This window comes from Oryx dammah, unplaced genomic scaffold, assembly GCF_014754425.2.
Source record: "Oryx dammah isolate SB20612 unplaced genomic scaffold, SCBI_Odam_1.1 HiC_scaffold_15, whole genome shotgun sequence".
NCBI lineage: Eukaryota > Metazoa > Chordata > Mammalia > Artiodactyla > Bovidae > Oryx > Oryx dammah.
In genome coordinates, this window is record NW_024070199.1 from 19924572 (window position 1) to 19947110 (window position 22539).

General features: G+C 39.7%; 1 pseudogene; it reads left to right on the plus strand.

The window, feature by feature from the left end:
* The first annotated feature begins 10583 nt into the window (after window positions 1-10583).
* LOC120874288 lies at window positions 10584-11804 on the plus strand (annotated as a pseudogene).
* Window positions 11805-22539: the final 10735 nt, after the last annotated feature.

Genomic DNA, 22539 nt, shown 5'->3' on the forward strand with positions numbered 1-22539 from the left:
GACATACTCCTTTTCCTATTTAGAAACAGTCTGTTGTTCCATGTCCAGTTCTAACTGTTGTTCCTGACCTGCATACAGGTTTCTCAAGAGGCACGTCAGGAAGTCTGGTATTCCCATCTCTTTCAGAATTTTCCACAGTTTATTGTGATCCACACAGTCAAAGGCTTTGGCATAGTCAATAAAGCAGAAATAGATGTTTTTCTGGAACTCTCTTGCTTTTTCCATGATCCAGAGGATGTTGGCAATTTGATCTCTGGTTCCTCTGCCTTTTCTAAAACCAACTTGAACATCTGGAAGTTCACGGTTCATGTATTGCTGAAGCCTGGCTTGGAGAATTTTGAGCATTACTTTACTAGCATGTGAGATGAGTGCAATTGTGTGGTAGTTTGAGCAATATTTGGTATTGCCTTTCTTTGGGATTCAATTGAAAACTGACCTTTTTCCAGTCCTGTGGCCATTGCTGAGTTTTCCAAATTTGCTGGCATATTGAGTGCAGCACTTCCACAGCATCATCTTTCAGGATTTGAAACAGCTCAACTGGAATTCCATCACCTCATTAGCTTTTTTTGTAGTGATGCTTTCTAAGGCCCACTTGACTTCATATTCCAGGATGTCTGGCTCTAGGTGGGTGATCACATCATCGTGATTATCTTGGTCATGAAGATCTTTTTTGTACAGTTCTGTGTATTCTTGCCACCTCTTCTTAATATCTTCTGCTTCTGTTAGATCCATACCATTTCTGTCCTTCATTGAGCCCATCTTTGCATGAAATATTCCTTTGGTATCTCTAATTTTCTTGAAGAGATCTCTAGTCTTTCCCATTCTGTTCTTTTCCTCTGTTTCTTTGCATTGATCTCTGAGGAAGGCTTTCTTATCTCTCCTTGCTATTCTTTGGAACTCTGCATTCAGATGCTTATATCTTTCCTTTTCTCCTTTGGTTTTGCTTCTCTTCTTTTCACAGCTATTTGTAAGGCCTCCAGAGTCAGCCATTTTGCTTTTCTGCATTTCTTTTCCACAGGGATGGTCTTGGTCTCTGTCCCCTATGCCATGTCATGAACCTCCATCCATAGTTCATCAGGCACCCTGTCTATCAGATCTAGTGCCTTAAATTTGCTTCTCACTTCCATTGTATAATCACAAGGCATTTTATTTAGGTCATACCTGAATGGTCTAGTGGTTTTCCCTACTTTCTTCAATTTAAGTCTGAATTTGGCAATAAGGAGTTCATGATCTGAGCCACAGTCAGCTCCTGGTCTTGTTTTTGCTGACTGTATAGAGCTTCTCCATCTTCAGCTGCAAAGAATATAATCAATCTGATTTTGATGTAGACCATCTGGTGATGTCCATGTGTAGCGTCTTCTCTTGTGTTGTTGGAAGAGAGTGTTTATTATGACCAGTGTGTGCTCTTGGCAAAACAATAGATACTTGAGTGCTCTTCTGTGCTTATTAACATTGCTTGGAGATTTATTGGTTCCTAGAGTGGAAGAATAGATACCTTTCACATTAAAATACCATAAGATTTATATTAATAACTATGAATAGTGATGGTGATAAATAATATTGGTAGTGATATTTGTGCACATTGTGTGTGTGTATAGAAGTCAGTGTCTACATTTTCTATTCTCAAGGTTTCTATTATTAAAAATTGACTCCCATTAGCTGTATAACCTAAAAATATCTGGAGAGACATTTATACAACCTCTGTAATGTATTATAACTAGTTTCTAATTTTCCTGGTTTCAATTCTGAAATGGCACTGATTTATTAAAGAGTTTTACTTTCAGAAATGAACATTACTACATTTAAATGTCACTAGGTCTTAGACATATTCAAATGTGAGAAAAATCTTTAGATCAAAGAAATTCAATATGTATTTATATCCTCAAGTATATAATGAGCTCCTTTAGGGCAGAAATTGATCATTTTAATTTCCTTTCATTATTTTCAGATGGTGAAAAAATGGGCAAATCATTACTAATCAAAGAAATGTGACCTATGTTTCTAAAGCAGGTAGTTTTGCTTTGTCTTTTATGATTTTTAATTTCTTTTTTTTTTCAATTTTTCAATTTTATTTTTTGATCTCTCCTTGTGGCATATGGGAATTTATTTCCCTGGCTGGGGATCAAACCTGTGTCAGTTGCACTGGCAGCATTGAGTCTTAACCACGGGACCCTTAACTTTATTTTAAAAGTCTGGATAGTTTTAGTTTATGTAACTGTGCTGTGTGAAAATTATTGATTGCATCTAAAGGGCTAACTAGTATATATAAAATAAGTTACAAGGATATATTGTAGAAGAGAGGTTACAGTTAATATTTCAGCCAGTATGTTAAATAACTAATCTTTAAAAAAATTATGCTCGTTTTTGTATACCTGTAACTTACATAATATTGTATGTCAATTCTGTATCAATAAAGGAAAAAGAGCTCTGTGCCGGCAACTCGGGCACGTCTGTCTGTTGCACATCTGCAGCTGAGCACAGCACTGAGGGGAAGGTTGTTCTAATTGTGGACCTCAGATGGGGTGGACACCTGATAGCATGAGCAGTTTCCAGGGCCTGGGACTCAGGGCTAACCACCAACATGAGACATGTCTGCAGCAATAAGCAGACAATCTTGTGGGATGTATTGTCATTAGCTATGTCAGTCAGTCTTTGCTTTGACAGCAGCTGGGATTTGTATAGCACAACAGCTTGTTCTGAAGTAACAGACTTCAAGTGGTAGGAGGGGTTTTAGAATCCTGCAGGAGCAATGGATATATTGGAATTCTGAATTCACACTGGTCTTTGGTTCTTCTTTCTGGATGTATTTAGGGAAAAATGTGTTACGTGGAAGTCTTGACAATGGGGATACGAGTATGAGTTGGGTGCAAGTGTTACACTTGAGAATGTTAGAGGACAGTTGTTGTTCATTGTTGTTCAGTTGCTAAGTTGTGTCAAACTCTTTGAGACCCCATGAACTGCAGCACACCAGGTTTCCCTATGCTTCATGGCCTCCTGCAGTTTACTCAGGCTCATGTGCAATGAGTCAGTGATGCCATCCAACCATCTCATCTTCTGTCACCTCCTTCTCCTTTAGCCCTCAATTTTTCCCAGCATCAAGGTCTTTTCCAGTGAGTCGGCTCTTCTCATCAGGTGGCCAAAGCATTGGAGCTTCAGCTTCAGCATCAGTCCTTCCAATGAATATTCAAGGTTGATTTCCTTTAGGATTGACTGGTTTGATCTCTTTGCTGTCCAAGGGACTCTCAAGAGCCTTCTCCAGATGACAGTTATTCATGGCTTAAACTGTAAATCGGGATACTCCAGTCTTTATATGTTAATATACTTAATTTTCACAATAATATTAAGAAATGAAAAATAAATGCTGTCATCATGCTACTTTGTAAATGAGAAGTCTTTGAATTAGAAAGTTAAGTGGTTTCCCAACATGAAACCAGGTTCATCTGATTCTAAATTCTAGACTTTTGAGTCCCATGCTTTACTGTTTACAACAATCATTGTTCTCCTTTCTGAAGGAGATGGAGGGGATGTTGTTGTTGTTCAGTCTCAATCATGTCCAACTCTGCAACCCCATGGACTGCAGCACACCAGGCTTCCCTGTCCTTTATCTCCCAGAGTTTCCTGAAACTCATGTTCATTGAGTTGGTGATGCCATCCAACCATCTCCTCCTCTGTTATTCCCTTATATTTGAGAATTGTTTCTACTGTTTTAATCAGTGCTATTTTGGATGCCTTGTCTTCCTAACTTTTTCCTTGACTTGCCACAAGGGGGCATCCTTAGAATTCTGAGGACAGGTGGAAAAAAATGAACAGTGGGAAGAAATCCTTGATTTCCCCTTAGACTCAAAAGTGTGAAAACCGCTAGATTTTCAAAGGGTACACCCCAAACCAGCAGCATTAGCATTACTGAGAACTTATTTAAAATGCATATTATTAGATTGCTCACCACTCTACTGTATCAAATCTCCAGATATGGAGCCCAGTAATTTGTGAGTGTATCAATATGCCTTTCAGATGACCCTCATTCATGGCAAAAATTTAGAACCAGTGAGCTCTTGGTTTTCTTATAGCAAATATGTGCTTTTATTCATTAATATTACAAAGTTTTTCTTTAATTTCCCTACTCTCTGAGAGCCACTACTTTAAAATTGAATACGTTTTTCAAACTGAGGATTATGACCTGTAAATGTACACATTATCAATTTATGGACCTGTAGGGAGAATATATAAGAGAATATCAAAGTATGTTACACTTTGTAAGAGAAAAGTCCCTTTGTGAAATTCTGTCTTTACATAGATCATGATGTAATATGTGTGTCTTCCTGTCCATGGTCAAAAAGCTACTGAATGGTTTGAAAACAAAATGAGATACACTGTCTTTTTTAAAAATGTATTTTACTGAAGTATAGTTGATTTACAATGTTGTGTTAATTTCTGCTGTAAAGGAAAGTGATTCAGTTATACATACATTAATATATACATTCTTTTCATATTTTTTTTTCCTTTATGGTCTGTCACAGAATATTGAATATAATTCCCTGTGGTAATAAGTAGGACCTTAATATTTATCCATTCAACGTGTAATATTTTGCATTTGCTAATCCTAAACTCCCAATCCATCCCACTCCCCCTCCCCTACCCCTTGGGAACAGCAAGTCTGCTCCATGAGTCTGGTTCTATTTCATTGATAAGTTCATTTATCTCATATTTTAGATTATATAAGTAATGTTATATTTGTTTTGTCATTTCTTTAAGGTTTTTAAGTTATTGTCTTTCTTTAAAATTGCATTTTAAAATATTTATTTATTTATTTATGTTGGGCTGGGTTGGGTCTGCATTGCTGCATGGGCTTTTCTTCGGTTGCAGGAAACGGGGGCTACTCTCTAACTGCAGGGTGCAGGCTTCTTATAGTGGAGACTTCTGTTACAAAACATCAGCTCCAGGGCATGTGGGCTTCAGTAGTTGTGGCTCCTGGGTCCCAGAGCGCAGGCTCAACAGGTGTGGTACACGGGCTTGGTGGCTCCGTGGCATGTGTGATCTTCCCAGATCAGGGATCAAACCCATGTGTCCATCATGGGCAGACAGATTCTTTACCATTGAGCCACCAGGGAAGTCTCTGTCCTTCTCTTCCTGACTTAACTTCACTTGGTATGATAATCTCTAGTTCCTTCTATGTTGCTGCAAATGGCATTATCTCATTTATTTTCATGACTGAGTGGTACCCTCATATGTTTGTGTGTGTGTGCCTTTGTGTATGGATATCAGTTCAGTTCAGTTCAGTTCAGTCACTCAGTCATGTCTACCTCCTTGCAACCCCATGAACTGCAGCACACCAGGCTTCCCTGTCCATCACCAACTCCTGGAGTTACTCAAACTCATGTCCATTGAGTCATCAGGGTCTTTTTGTGTGAGTCAACTCTTCGCATCAGGTGGCTAAAGTATGGGAGTTTCCATTTCAGCATCAGTCCTTTCAATGAATATTCAGGGCTGATTTCCTTTAGGATGAATTGATTGGATTTCCTTGCTGTCCAAGGGACTCTCAAGAGTCTTCTCTAACACCACAGTTCAAAAGCATCAATTCTTCGGTGCTCAACTTTCTTTCTAGTCCAACTCTCACATCCAAACATGACAACTGGAAAAACCATAACTTTGACTAGGTGGACCTTTGTTGGCAAAGTAATGTCTCTGCTTTTTAATATGCTATCTAGGTTGGTCATAACTTTTCTTCCAAAGAGCAAGTATCTTTTAATTTCATGGCTGTAATCATCAACTGCAGTGATTTTTGGAGCCTCCCAAAATAAAGTTTGTCACTGTTTCCACTGTTTCCCCATCTATTTGTCATGAAGTGATAGGACTGGATGTCATGATTTTAGTTTTCTGAATGTTGAGTTTTAAGCCAACTTTTTCACTCTCCTCTTTCACTTTAATCAAGAGGCTCTTTAGTTCTTCACTTTCTGCCATAAGAATGGTATCATCTGCATATCTGAGGTTCTTGATATTTCTCCCAGCAATCTTGATTCCAGCTTGTCCTTCATCCAGCCTGGCATTTCTCATGATGTACTCTGCATATCAGTTAAACAAGCAGGGTGACAATATACAGCCTTGACATACTCCTTTCCCGATTTGGAACCAGTCTGTTGTTCCACAAACAGTTCTGTTGCTTCTTGACCTGCATACAGATATCTCAGGAGCCAGGTCAGGTGGTCTGGTATTCCCATCTCTTTAAGGATTTTCCATAGTTTATTGTGATCCACACCGTCAAAGGCTGTGGCATAGTCAATAAAGCAAAAGTAGATGTCTTTCTGTAACTCTCTTGCTTTTTTGATGATCCAGCAGATGTTGGCAATTTGATCTTTGGTTCCTCTGCCTTTTCTAAATCCAGCTTGCCTATCTGGAAGTTCACAGTTCACGTACCTTTGCAGCCTGGCTTGGAGAATTTTGAGCATTACTTCGCTAGCGTATGAGATGAGTGCAATTGTAGAACCCCACCAGACAGCCTCCAGAACTTACACAGGTCTGGGAAACAGACTCTTGGAGGGCACAAACAAAACCTTTTGTGTATGTGTATAGGCTTCCCCAATGACTCAGCAGGTAAAGACTCTGCCTGCAACGCAGGAGATATAGGAAGTACAAGTTCGATACCTGGGTCAGGAGCATCCCTTGGAGAAGGAAATGGCAACACACTCCAGATTCTTGCCTGAAAAGTTGTATGGACAGAGGAGTCTGGTGGGCTACAGTCTAAAGGATTGCAAAGAGTTGAGTACCACTAAGCAAATAAGCATGTGCACACGAGAACACACACACATATATGACATCTTATTTTTCCATTTATCTGGTGATGAACATTTAGGTTGCTTCCATGTCTTGGCTATTGTAAATAGTGCTGCTATGAACATTACGGTGCATATATCTTTTCAAATTAGAGTTTCCTCTGAATGTGTGTCCAGGACTAGAATTTCTGGATCACAGGCAACTCTATGTTTAATTTTTTAAAGAACCTTCACATTCTCTATAGTAGTTGCACCAGTTTACATTCCTACCAACAGTGTAGGAAAATTCCCTTTTCTCCATACCCCCTCCAGAATTTGTTATTTGTAGACTTTTTAAAGATGGTCATCCTGACAGGTGTGAGATGGTAAAAATGAGATACAGTCTTGATAATATATCGCCAAGACGGTGCCTGAGCTGAGAAGGATGAAGTGAATGTAGGAAGAATGTTCATCTTAGAAGGTTAGAATACAGAGAAGGAACTTTGTCATGGAACTCAGTACTGTAGTGAGGGTGTAAACTGCTTAAAAACAAAGCAAAAACAGATAAACATACAAACATCCCTAAGAATTCTGTAGCCTAGAATGAAATTTCCTGTGCAGTCTAGCAGGAGATAACTTATTTACATTGACCTTAAGGGAAATATTTAGTCCCAAACTATTTTAATCTAGGATTACTAAATATACCCCACTAATAAAAAATCTGACCGCATAAATATCTTCCTGATGGAAAATGCTTCCTGCATTAGGAATTCAGGTAACCCCATCATTAAGAAGGCATATTTTCCATTACATGCAGCAACATATGGAATCCTGGCTTGTTTGTCTCTCTAAGTTTAGTTTGGGGAACTCTGCTACCAGGAGGTAAATGCATCTAGAGAATAAAAGCATCATAGTCTCTGGAGAGGAGAAGCCCACTGAGACCCTATTTCAAAGTAATCCAGAGTGATTCTGTTTTTTAAACTGTTTTTTCTCTTCCTCAGCTTGGCCATTGATCATTTGGGTATAAGGTGCCTGAGCTAAATGCAGTAAGGCAGGCTTACATAAAACAAGTTTAGATTTGTTTTTCATTAAGGGGCTAGTAGGATCAGAAGAAAAGACATATATTTTAATAAAAGTCACAGAAAAACAAATCAGAGTCATAAAAACATCATGGAAACCAAATTTTCACCATCTGTGCACACACTATATTTAGCAGTGCCCTACCTGGGTGGCAAAAAAAATTATCTGATCTTGATATTCTTAGATCAATATGCACAATGATGTTGCCATCAAATAAACCAATAAGGTCTACAGCAAAGCCCCCCAAAACACACTTTGCATCTTACATGTGAAGTCTCTAACATTCAGATAAATATCATATTATTGAATACTGACTCCAATAATTGCTAGCAGAGTGAGTTCAGGGGAAAACATCGCTTGTCCTTTTAACCTTCAATTTCTTTTTCAACAAAATACAGATAGGGAGGAACTGAGAATAGTAACTGAAGAGTGTAAAAATGTATAAGGATTAAATGAAATATATAGAAAACACTTGAAACCATGCTTGAAAGTAAGCCTTTATAAAAGATGCCTACCATTATTTTTTTCAATCAGTAGTCATTACAATGAAAATTTAACCACAGCCAGAAAACCTACTTTCCCGAAACTATTTCATTCCTTTTTTTAAAAAAACATCTACCATGTACCAACCCTAGGCAATGGGTGCTGAAATGAATACAATATGCTTTCTACTTTTCAGAAGCTCATTTTCTACCAAAGGACCTGCAAGCTAATAACTATAAGCAATATGATGGAAACTCTGATATGCCACATAAAGATGTTAAAGGAAACACAGCTGGAAACTTGAAGTAAAAGTTCCAGAGAGAAGCAGCATCTTGGTCAGGGTCCAGGGGCACACATGGGATTGGAGACACATGACTGAAGCCCCGAGCAAACATGGAACACCAGAACATAAGTTCCAAGATTGCACCTTTCTTCTCTTCAACTCATGATTCTTGTCTTCTATTAACAACAAGCTGGGGCTCCTGAGAAAGACAGAAGCAGTGTGAAGACCTTAATTCAGTGTTTACAGCAGCAGTTATAAAAAATGTGGCCCATGGAGCCCTAGGGGGTCTTTAAAAATCTTTTAGTAGGTTTGTCAGCAAAAACTATTTTCTTAGTGATACTAAGATATTTTTGTCCTTTTTTTCTGTGCTCGTATTTTCCCTGATGATGCAAAAACAGTAATGGGTGAACTGTTGGTGCTACAGCCTGAGTCAGCATAGTGGCACCAAAGTCTATTAATAGCCATGATATTCTTCACTTAAATTACTCTGAAGAGGAAGTAAAATTATTACATTAAATCTTAACTCCTTCTTATATTTGGGGCAATTAAACCAGAAGTATACATAAAACACATCTATTGCAAATAAGAGTATGATAGTTGCCTCAAGAAAAAACACATACTTGCTTGTTTGAGTTACAAGCTAAGTCAACCACCTTTTTATAAAAAAATAAAATACAATTTTCAGTTGAAAAGAACTAAAAACAGATAACCATGATGTTCAGACATTGTTTTTTTTCAAATTGGTGTGAAGGGAATATATCACTTCTAAATTTGGTAGAGCAGACTCCTAAAGGAATGCAAGATGATGTTGTAAAGGAAGGTTGAGGTCAGGTTGCAAAATATTAAGGAGTTCAAGCAGTGTTCAGTAGGAAAATGTGAAAAACAAAACAAAAAAAACACTAAAACTTAGGAGCAGGGAAGACCAAACCGACATTCTAGAGTAGCAATGGTTTGCTCAATGGATTGGTGTTGAGAAATTGGGTCATGAACTAGGAAGCTACTGCTGCAAACCAGGTGCAGAAAGGTGAAGCTGTGGAGGAGACTCGTAGCAAGAATGTGGTAGAGTGAAGGCACAATCTGATAGTACTAGGTTAGCCACAAGGGCATGTTGCTAGTTTGTGTTCCATTTTAGTATCTAACCTGAGAATAATTGTCAATTCTTACATATTGATAAAACAAAGATAATTGAGATTTATGTTTAACAAGTTATAATTCATCCTCTATTGTCATTCGTGTTCTGTTGTGCTTGAACTGTTTGTATTTTTATTTTTTCTCTTTGGTGCTACTTCTTGTGTGATGTTAGAACATTCAGGTGGCCATGACATAAAGGAGCAGCTGTGTACTAGATAAACACAAGAGACTAAACAAACACGAAAGATGCTCCCCAAACAGAATTAGGTCTGCAGCAGAAAACACATGATACATTTGAGTTAATAATTCAAGACTTTTTACTTACACAATAATTATACTTAAGTTTGGTGGCAGGACTGGATGAAGCACAAAGTGGAATCAAGATTGAAAGGAGAAATATCAATAACCTCAGATACAAAGTAGACACCACCCTTATGGCAGAAAGCAAAGAAAAACTAAAGAGCCTCTTGATGGACGTGCAAGAGGAGAATGAAAAAAATGGGTGAAAACTCAACATTCAAAAGACAAAGATCATGGCATCAGGTCCCATCTCTTCATGGCAAATAGATTGGGAAACAATGGAAACAGTGACAGACTTTATTTTGGGGGGCTCCAAAATTATTGCAGATGGTGACTGCAGCTATGAAATTAAAAGACACTTGCTCCTTGGAAGAAAAGCTATGACCAAGCTTGACAGCATATTAAAAAGCAGAGACATTACTTTGCCAACAAAGATCAATCTAGTCAAGGCTGTGGTTTTTCCAGTAAAGTCATGTATGGATGTGAGAGTTGGACTATAAAGAAAGCTGAGGCTCTCTACACCTACCCATTCAACAGACAACCCCATTTTTGGCGCTGTGCCAGCTGCATCCCTGAGACAAGATGGTGAAGGTTGGAGTAAACAGATTTGGCCAGTTTGGGCACCTGGCCACCAGGGCTGCTTTTAACTCTGGCAAAGTAGACATCGTTGCCATCAATGCCCCCCTTCATTGACCTTCAGCACATGGTCTACATGTTTCAGTATGATTCCACCCTTGGCAAGTTCCACGACACAGTCAAGGCAGAGAACCAGAAGCTTGTCATTGATGGAAAGGCCATCCCCATCTTCCAGGAGCAAGATCCCACCATCATCAAGTGGGGTGATGCTGGTGCTGAGTATGTGGTGGAGTCCACTGGTGTCTTCGCTACCATGGAGAAGGCTGGGGCTCACTTGAAGGGTGGCACCAAGAGGGTCATCATCTCTGTGCCTTCTGCCAATGCCCCCATGTTTGTGATGGGTGTGAACCACGAGAAGTATGACAACTCCCTCAAGATTGTCAGCAATGCCTCCTGCACCACCAACTGCTAAGCTGCCCTGGCAAAATTCATCCATGACCACTTTGGCATCATGGAGGGACTCATGACCACCATTCACGTCATCACTGTCACCCAGAAGACTGTGGATGGCCCCTCTGGAAAGCTATGGTGTGATGGCCGAGGGGCTGCCCAGAACATCATCCCTGCTTCTACTGGTGCTGCCAAGGCTGTGGTCAAGGTCATCGCTGAATTCAACGGGAAGCTCCCCTGCATGGCCTTCCATCCCCACCCCCAAGGTGTCCATTGTGGATCTGACCTGCCGCCTAGAGAAACCTGCCAAGTATAATGAGATCAAGAAGGTGGTGAAGCAGGCATTGGAGGGCCCCTTCAATGGCATTCTAGGCTACACTGAGGACCAGGTTGTCTCCTGCGACTTCAACAGCAAAACTTACTCTTTACCTTTGATGCTGGGGCTGGCATTGCCCTCAATGACCATTTTGTTAAGCTCATTTCCTGGTATGACAATGAATTAGGCTACAGCAACAGGGTGGTGGACCTCATGGTCCACATGGCCTCCACGGAGTAAGGTCACTTGACCCCCAGCCCCAGCAAGAGCATGAGAGGAAGAGAGAATACTCAGCTGGTGGGGAGTCCTTGCCCCACCTCAGTCCTCCACTACACTGAGAATCTCCTGACCTCCAAACAGTTTCCATCCTTGAGGCCCTGAGGAAAGGGAGGGGCTTAGGGAACCCTGCCTTGTTGTGTACCATCAATAAAGTACCCTATAACGCCCCCAAAAAAGAAAGCTGAGAGATGAAGAATTGATGCTTTTGAACTGTGGTGTTGGAGAAGACTCTTGAGAGTCCCTTGGACTGCAAGGAGATCCAACCAGTCCATCCTATAGGAGATCAGTCCTGAATATTCATTGGAAGGACTGATGCAGAAACACCAATACATTGGCCACCTGATGGGAAGAACAACTCATTGGAAAATACCCTGATGTTGGGAAAGACTGAAGGCAGGAGGAGAAGGGGACAACAGAGGATGAGATGGTTGGATGGCATCACCAACTCGATGGACACTAAGTCTGAGCAAGTTCTGGGAGTTGGTGATGGACAGGGAAGCCTGGAGTGCTGCAGTCCATGGGGTTGCAAAGAGTTGGACACGACTGAGCAACTGAACTAACTAACTTGGTCAGGGCAGGAAAAATATACAGAATAGGTAGGTAATCCTGATTTCTTATGACAGTAGAGAAGTTAGGAGACTTAATTCTAAAATGGGAGAAAGAAGGGGTCCCAAAAGGGAAAAATGATGTGGAGAAGATTAGCGACTTTTGAAAGAAGGAAACAGATTATGTGCTATAGAAGGAGTTAAGTAAAAATATATATATAACCTTACTCCTATCTCTCTTTTCAGTCTTCACGTGGGGCTCTGAATGGCCAAACTCACAGAGAATCTGAATCTCACTGATATAAATTAGCACCCAGGGCAGACAGCAAGGTAGAAAAGAATGGACACATCTAATTGTATAAACAGAAGGCCAAGCTAATTTACTTTTAGAATGCTTGACTCCACAAAAGCCAGCATCAGACGAGATGGCAGAATAAAACCTATATATATTTAATTTAGATATGTAAATGAAATATACATATATATTGCCTTGAGAATCCCCATGGACAGAGGAGCCTGGTGGGCTACAGTTCATGGGGTGGCAAAGAGTCAGATACAGCATGTGCATATATATATGTATGTGTGTGTATTTCACTCTCTATAACAATTGGTTTAAAGTCAGCAGTCACAAGAACTAAGATTCTGAATCAAATTACCAGAAACACAATATCCATCTAGAGCAGGGTTTCTCAACCTCCACACTATCCACATTATGGCAGATGGTTCTTGGTTGTGGAGGCTATCCTGTAATTTATAAGATGTCTAGCAGCAACCCTGGCCTCCACTCAGTAAATGCCTCTGGCACCCGACCTGCCCAGTGGTGACAACCAAAAATGTCTCCAAAGACTGACAAAAATCTCCTGTGGGGTTTGGGGGGAAAGACACCCTTCGATCATTCTTTCTTCACTGAGAAGCATTAAACCTTCAGTCTAGGCCTCCAGAGAATACTAGACCGTGCAGTCCATTTCAACATAGTAACTTGAGTAATCTAAGATGAACCTGTGTAGATTATACTAAATCTCACTCAAGAGGATTAGCCTGATTAGTTTAAATATGCATATTTAAATACACAATCCCCAAGTCTAGAAAAAGGAAATATATTTAATTTTGAAAATCACAAAGGTATATATATATATACATTTATAAAATGTATGTATGAAAGAGCAAGAGATTCAAGGCTTTAGTTAAAGGAGCTGCCATGTCAGAAGTCATATCATTCACAATCACTTCCATTTCCTTTACACAGAAGTTTTTGACATTGTCAAGTGGACTCTGAAAAAGTGAAATGTCTGGTATTGGACCTATATTTGAAATGTCAGTGACAGCTGGCAGCTTGTTTGAGGTGGCTGTAACATAGGATAAGGACATCCTGGAAACCATGTCTTGGGCAGTTTGTGGAAGGAGACTGTACTGAAGAGAAAAAGATTTTCATCTCTGTCTCTCAACACAGACTCCCAGCTCTTAGGTAAGAGGGACATCTCTGCTTGTTAACACCAATAGCATCTGATTAAAAACAGGAAAGGAATCATCTGACCTCATCAGTGGGGGCCAGAATTATCAAGAAAAGTAAACAAGGAGAAACAGGATTTTAGGAACAAATACTACTTAATTTCTGTTGCTTTTCGCTTCTCTTCTTTTCACAGCTATTTGTAAGGCCTCCTCAGACAGCCATTTTGCTTTTTTGCATTTCTTTTTCTTGGGGATGGTCTTGACTCCTGTCTCCTGTACAATGTCATGAACCTCCGTCCATAGTTCATCAGGCAGTCTGTGTATCAGATATAGTTCCTTAAATCTATTTCTCGCTTCCACTGTATAGTCATAAGGGATTTGATTTAGGTCATACTTGAAAGGTCTAGTGGTTTCCCCACTTTCTTCATTTTAAGTCTGAATTTGGCAATAAGGAGTTCATGCTCTGAGCCACAGTCAGCTCCTGGTCTTGTTTTTGCTGACTATATAGAGCTTCTCCATCTTTGCTGCAAAGAATATAATCTATTTGATTTCAGTGTTGACCATCTGGTGATGTCCATGTGTAGAGTCTTCTCTTGTGTTCTTGGAAGAGAGTGTTTGCTATGACCAGTGAGTTCTTTTGGCAGAACTCTATTAGCCTTTGCCCTGCTTCATTCTGTACTCCAAGGCCAAATTTGTCTGTTACTCCAGGTGTTTCTTGATTTCCTACTTTTGCATTCCAGTCCCCTATAATGAAAAGGGCATCATTTCAGGGTGTTAGTTCTAGAATGTCTTGTAGATCTTCACAGAACCATTCAACTTCAGCTTCTTCAGTATTACTGGTCAGGGCATAGACTAGGATCACCGTGATATTGAATGGTTTGCCTTGGAAACGAATAGAGATAATCCTGTCGTTTATGAGACTGCATCCAAGTACTGCATTTTGAACTCTTTTGTTGACTATGATAGCTACTCCATTTCTTCTGAGGGATTCCTGCCCACAGTAGTAGATCTAATGGTCATCTGAGTTAAATTCACCCATTCCAGTCCATTTTAGTTCGCTGATTCCTAGAATGTCGACATTCACTCTTGCCATCTCCTGTTTGACCACTTCCAATTTGTCTTGATTCATGGACCTAACATTCCAGGTTCTTATACAATATTGCTCTTTACAGCATCAGACCTTGCTTCTATCACCCACCCATCCAACACTGGGTGTTGTTTCTGCTTTGGCTCTATCCCTTCATTCTTTCTGGAGTTATTTCTCCAGTAGCATATTGGGCACCTACTGACCTGGGGAGTACATCTTTCAGTATCCTATCATTTTGCCTTTTCATACTGTTCATGGGGTTCTCAAGGCAAGAATACTGAAGTGGTTTGCCATTCCCTTCTCCAGTGGACCACATTCTATCAGACTTCTCCAACATGACCTGCCCATCTTGGGTGGCCCCACACAGCATGGCTTAGTTTCATTGAATTAGACAAGGCTGTGGTCCATGTGAACTTCCAGATATTCAAGCTGGTTTCAGAAAAGGCAGAAGAACCAGAGATCAAATTGCCAACATCCACTGGATCATCAAAAAAGCAAGAGAGTTCCAGAAAAACATCTATTGCTGCTTTATTGACTATGCCAAAGCCTTTGACTGTGTGGATCACAAACTGTGAAAGATTCTGAAAGAGATGGGAATACTGGACCACCTGACCTGCCTCTTGAGAAACCTTTATGCAGGAAGCAACACTTAGAACTGGACATGGAACAGCAGACTGGTTCTAAATAAGAAAAGGAGTACATCAAGGCTGTCTATTGTCACCCTGCTTATTTAACTTCTATGCAGAGTACATCATGAGAAACGCTGGGCTGGAAGAAGCACAAGCTGGAATCAAGATTTTTGGGAGAAATAACAATAACTTCAGCTATGCAGATGACACCACTCTTATGGCAGAAAGTGAACAGGAACTAAAAAGCTTCTTGGTGAAAGTGAAAGAGGAGAGTGAAAAAGTGGCTTAAAACTCAACATTCAGAAAACAAAGATCATGGCAACTGGTCCCATCACTTCATGGCAAATAGATGGGGAAACAGTGGAAACAGTGTCAGACTTTATTTTGGGGGGTTCCAGAATCACTACAGATGGTGATTGCAGCCAGGAAATTAAAAGACGCTTACCCCTTGGAAGGAAAGTTATGACCAACCTAGATAGTATATTGAAAAGCAGAGATATTACTTTGCCTACAAAGGTCCATCTAGTCAAGGCTATGGTTTTCCACTGGTCATGTATGGATGTGAGAGTTGTACTATGAGGAAAGCTGAGCACTGAAAATTGATGCTTTTGAACTGTGGTGTTGGGGAAGACTCTTGAGAGTCCCTTAGACTGCAAGGAGGTGCAACCAGTCCATTCTGAAGGAGATCAGTCCTGGGTGTTCATTGGAAGGACTGATGCTAAAGCTGAAACTCCAATACTTTGGCAACCTGATGCGAAGAGTTGACTCATTGGAAAAGACCCTGATGCTGGGAGGGATTGGGGGCAGGAGGAGAATGGGACGACAGAGGATGAGATGGCTGGATGGCATCACCGACTCGATGGACATGAGTTTGAGTGAACTCTGGGAGTTGGTGATGGACAGGGAACCCTGGCGTGCTGCGATTCATGGGGTCGCAAAGAGTTGGACATGACTGAGAGTCTGAACTGAACTGAATTAATATTTTTTACTGGCATCATAAATCAATTTTTTTCACTGGAAGTAGTATGAAAGTAAACAGCTTTCTTGGTTTCCATTATGATCATTTGCTTTGAAGTTTAGGGCAAACAGAACAATTCCTGTTTGTAAAAATAAAGATATTTCTAATAATCAATTTGAAAATAGTGTGCATTTCTGCATCATAAAACTTCATCTCTCTCAGCTCATCTGTAATGTGTTTGCTCATTTGAGTGTTGTGTGTTTGCTTGTTTCTGAGGGGTATTTGTGTGTGTATCTGGGTTGACATCTCCATCAAAGAGACACACACTCTGGATTTGATATGCCTCATCCTTCACAACTTCTTTTCTGTCCTTTATTAATACAGAGGCTGAAAAAAAACAGTACTCATCCTTCAAGCCCATATACCAAAGATAGTTTGCTTAGGTTTAAACAATGAGATGTAATTGAAAGTTGCTTATTGGGGCTTACAAGAACCCTGTTTTAAAAGGATTAAATTAGCTGACATATCTCTCTTATCTTTTGCTTTCTTCTTTCTCTTCTGTGGGTAATCTATGGCTCTGGAAGTACACCATCCTTTTAGTGACCATAAAGTAAAAATCTTGAGAACAAATTACCTGAATGAAAAAGTAGAAGCTGGGTTTGCTCCTTGGTTTCCCTGTGGCATCACTGTGCTTCTTTACTAACTGGGACTCACTAGTCTTTGTTTTATGAGATTATTAAATTAAACATTTTTCTTATGCTGAGACATGATTTTGGGGGGTTTTATATCATTTGCAGATGAGCAAATTAATCTAGAGAATAAGACTACCCTTAAATTAATTGAGAAGTAGTTATATATCAGGCCAGTTGTCATTCAGAGAATGTGAATTTGTAGAAATTTACAGAAATTCTTCAGCAGTCACTGGACTTTCCATGAATCAAGACATGGAAGGTAATGTAATCATATCAGTGCATTAAGATATGGAGAATGTTTACATCTTACTCATACTGCACACATACTTTGTTTGTTTCATATTCATTGTATAAAATATATAAATATGAATATATTTATTTCACTGGAATATAGGAGAGGAACAGAAAAAAAAAGAAAATAGCTAACATTTTTCTATGTGGCAGAAATTATAAGGGACACTTTAAAAGCACATCAGTTAATCTTTACAAGAACTATATAGCATATGAGTATAATCTCGTATTTTGGAGGAGGAAAGTGGCATTTCCAGAGGTTAGGAAATGTGTCCATGGTTTCCAAATTAGCAAGTAAAATTACTCAAATTCCTCAAGTCAGATTCATTCCCCTTACACTTTACTGAAAGTGCTGTTGTCAAGGCCCCAAATAGCTAAGCATTTTTGCTAAAATGAAGTCCTTTCTCAGTTCCCTTTTTGAGTTCTCACCAACATTTGTTACATGAAGTCCCCACTTCTTCTCCCTGAGTTCTGTCCTTCACCAGATTTCTCATTATATTCACCTATTTCATTTCTCCCACTGTATTTGTTGTGACTTCGTAGTCTTTATAGTTTCCTGTGATATTTCCTTGTTAGCTTTACCATCTGACAAGTTGAAATGACCTAGAGCTCAGGTTTTAGACCTCTTTTCTATCTTCTTCACTCTATTTGAAGATCTGACTTGACGGCCTTGCTTTAAATGTTATTTAAAAGTGGTTACTCACAAAGTTATCTTTCAAACTCAGTTTTTACTCCAGAAATTCAACTTGAATAGCCAGTGGGATATTTGACAGACTTCACTTAGAGGCCTTGGAGGCCTTCCTCTTGCTCTTCCCATGTTTACTCCATCTTAGTAAATGTCAGCACCTCCCTTGGAGTATCTCAGACCAAAAGCTTGGGCTTCGTTCTTGACCTTAATCTTTCTTTTGTACCTGACATTCAATCTATTTGTAAATTATTACAATTCTCTTTCAAAGCACTATGTAGCATCTATAATGGAGTCATTTGGTGCCAGCTCTTCTATTAGCATCTTAGTTCAAGTCACCATTCTTTTTTGGGTCAGTCCCAAATTATCTCACAGTTATATCTTTAATCCCTTTGCTATTTTCCTTTGACTGCTTCAGCAAATCACCACAAATGTGGTGGCTTAAGCCAGTACAAATGTTATTATATTTCTGGAGGTGCTCACTGGGTAAAATCATGCAGTCAGCAGGAACACAATCCCTCCTGAAACTCTAGATGAGAATCTGTCCTCTTGCCTTTTTCATCTTCTAGAGAAATGCCTTTTCCTGCCTTTCTTGGTTGTGACTCCCTTTTCCATCTTCAAAGCCATCAGCAGAGCATCTTCAGTTATGTCTCTGACTCTGGCCTCCCTACCTTCATCTTTTAAGGACCCTGGTGATGACATTGAACCCATCTGGATAATCCAGTCTAATCTCCTCTCAAGATCCTTAATACAATCACACCTTCAAAGTCCTTTTTTTTTGCAATATAAGGTGGCATGTGGCGAGGCATTATTCTGCCTACCACAGTCCTTTACAGTTTATTCTTCACACAGCAGTCAGCGTATAAACTGTTCAGAGCCCCCCAGGTACTTTTCAATCAACTTCCTTCTCACTGTTTCAGGGGTGGGGTGGTATCAGCAAGCATGTGCTTGCCTGCTTGCATCCTTCAGAGACAGTCTCAGTTTCTTCCGCCCTTCTGTTAATGCCACTGGTTTTCAAACCAGCTAAGGGGACTCATTGTCCTGGTATCAGACCATAGGGCTGAGGTTCCTAACATATGGCTGGAACCCCTCACTCCCCAGGGAGAATCCCCCAACCCATGATATCTCCCTCCTCTTCTGTGTCTCCTGGTAAGGGCATGGGTCCTGACCCAATCACTTTTCTGCCTTTCTACCTTACTCCCTGTGGATCTTTCTTTACAACCTTGGTTGTAGAGGAGCCTTTCTGTCCATCTCCAGGTTGTTTTCAGCAAGAGTTGTTCCACATATTCATGTATTTTGATGTGTTCATGGGGCAAGGTGAACAGACCCACACATGTACATGCGGTTTCCATAGCTGCAGTCAACATGTTCATGAAACTTATGCTTTTAAAATAAATAAAACTTTCCCCTGTGTCTGTGGTCCTTTATAAGTGATTATGTTGAATTACTCTGTTGATAATCTACACTTCGCTATGCCATTATTTTGTATTAGGTATTTCTGTTGTTTCTTAATTATATGGATAATTATATGCCTGCTTATCTACTCATCTCCTTATACTTTATTTTATGGGAGATAGGCTTATAATAAATTTTGAACACACTATAGGAACAATAATAATATTTATTTTATGGCTTTTGCTTTGTGTTTTATTATCTTTTTTTTCTTAAGATATTTTATCAATTTAAACACTGCCTTAAAAAAATGTACATGATGTCACAAGCATCAAGAGCTTACAAAGACTGTCTTGTTTACTAAGTAATCTGGGAGTCAGCTCACTTTCAGTGCTTGAATTAGTCAAGAATCCATTTATTTAAATGTCACCCTTTAGTTCATTTCTCTCTTTAGGATTTGCTAAATCTGAGTCTACCATGAGTTCAAAGCTTTGCTTTCTCTAGTTTTTAAATTATATATAATACCTGTATAATAAGATTACTACTGAAGCAAATTTTGAAATTCAGATCAGAGTTGGATTTGATTTCAAACTTATATAATATGCTAGGATGGCATTCTTCTTGCCACCATTTTGAATATTTTAGTAGCAAAAATGAAAGTAAAACAGAATGTGTTGCCTGACTCGGTATATATTTTATAAAGAGAACTAAGGAAAACCTGTTTGTAACACTTGAACTCTTATCCATTTCTCAACTGTGAATGAATCAAGAGAGTAGAAATCACACTGTTAGAGAGATGTATTTGGAGAACTGTTTCTGTGCTCTGAGTCCCTATGCACAGAGGGAAATAAGGTGGCCACCTTCTGTTCCCTTGTTTAGCTTCAAAGTTTCCACATGATTAAGCTTAAAATATAGTCCCTATAGTGATAATTACAAAGAACTTATGACTGATACAAATCTAGAAAAAAAATAATAAAAAGGTCATTAACTCAGTCAGCCTCTATTCTGAGGAACCTAAATGGCAAGACATTGGTGATAGTTCCCAAAAAGTAAGTCTTGTTAGGATTACTGCACTGCCAGCATTAGGGAAGATAAGTCTGCCTAATTTAAGAGTTAATACTCTAAATACTTTCACAGCATCATCTTTCAGGGTTTGAAATAGCTCAACTGGAATGCCATCACCTCCACTAGCTTTGTTCATAGTGATGCTTTCCAAGGCCCACTTGACTTCACATTCCAGGATGTCTGGCTCTAGATGAGTGATCACACCATTGTGATTATCCAGGTCGTGAAGATCTTTTTTGTACAGCTCTTCTGTGTATTCTTGCCACCTCTTCTTAATATCTTCTGCTTCTGTTAGGTCCATACCATTTCTATCCTTTATCGAGTCCATCTTTGCATGAAACGTTCCCTTGGCATCTCTAATTTTCTTGAAGAGATCTCTAGTCTTTCCTGTTCTGAAATAGAGGCTAGTTTTCCTCTATTTCTTTGCATTGATCGCTGAAGAAGGCTTTCTTATCTCTTCTTGCTATTCTTTGGAACTCTGCATTCAGATGCTTATACCTTTCCTTTTCTCCTTTGCTTCTTGCTTCTCTTCTTTTCACAGCTATTTGTAAGGCCTCCCCAGACAGCCATTTTGCTCTTTTGCATTTCTTTTCCATGGGGATGGTCTTGATCCCTGTCTTCTGTACAATGTCACGAACCTCATTCCATAGTTCTTCAGGCACTCTATCTATCAGATCTAGGCCCTTAAATCTATTTATCACTTCCACTGTATAATCATAAGGGATTTGATTTAGGTCATACCTGAATGGTCTAGCGGTTTTCCCTACTTTCTCCAATTTAAGTCTGAATTTGGTAATAAGGAGTTCATGATCTGAGCCACAGTCAGCTCCTGGTCTTGTTTTTTTGACTGTATAGAGCTTCTCCATCTTTGGCTGCATATAATCAATCTGATTTTGGTGTTGACCATCTGGTGATGTCCATGTGTAGAGTCTTCTCTTGTGTTGTTGGAAGAGGGTGTTTGCTGTGACCAGTGCATTTTCTTGGCAAAACTCTATTAGCCTTTGCCCTGCTTCATTCCGCATTCCAAGGCCAAATTTGCCTGTTACTCCAGGTGTTTCTTGACTTCCTACTTTTGCATTCCAGTCCCCTATAATGAAAAGGACATCTTTTTTAGGTGTTAGTTCTAAAAGGTCTTGTAGGTCTTCATAGAACCATTCAACTTCAGCTTCTTCAGCATTACTGGTTGGGGCATAGACTTGGATTACTATGATATTGAATGGTTTGCCTTGGAGACGAACAGAGATCATTCTGTCGGTTTTGAGATTGCATCCAACTACTGCATTTTGGACTCCTTTGTTGACCATGATGGCTACTCCATTTCTTCTGAGGGATTCCTGCCCTCAGTAGTAGATATAATGGTCATCTGAGTTAAATTCACCCATTCCAGTCCATTTTAGTTCGCTGATTCCTAGAATGTCGACGTTCACGCTTGCCATCTCTTGTTTGACCATTTCCAATTTGCCTTGATTCATGGACCCGACATTCCAGGTTCCTATGCAATATTGCTCTTTATAGCATCGGACCTTGTTTCTATCACCAGTCACATCCACAGCTGGGTATTGTTTTTGCACATCCACAGCTGGGTATTGTTTTTGCTTTGGCTTCATCCCTTCATTCTTTCTAGAGTTATTTCTCCACTGATCTCCAGTAGCATATTGGGCACCTACTGACTTGGGGAGTTCCTCTTTCAGTATACTATCATTTTGCCTTTTCATATTGTTCATGGGGTTCTCAAGACAAGAATACTGAAGTGGTTTGCCATTCCCTTCTCCAGTGGACCACATTCTGTCAGACCTCTCCACCATGACCCGCCCATCTTGGGTTGCCCCACAGGCATGGCTTAGTTTCATTGAGTTAGACAAGGCTGTGGTCCTAGTATAATTAGATTGACTAGATTTTTGTGAGTATGGTTTCAGTGTGTCTACCCTCTGATGCCCTCTTGCAACACTTACCATCTTACTTGGGTTTCTCTTACCTTGGGCATGGGGTATCTCTTCAAGGCTGCTCCAGCAAAGCGCAGCCACTGCTCCTTACCTTGGATGAGGGGTAGATGGGGAAACAGTGGAAACAGTGTCAGACTTTATTTTTTGGGGTTCCAAAAT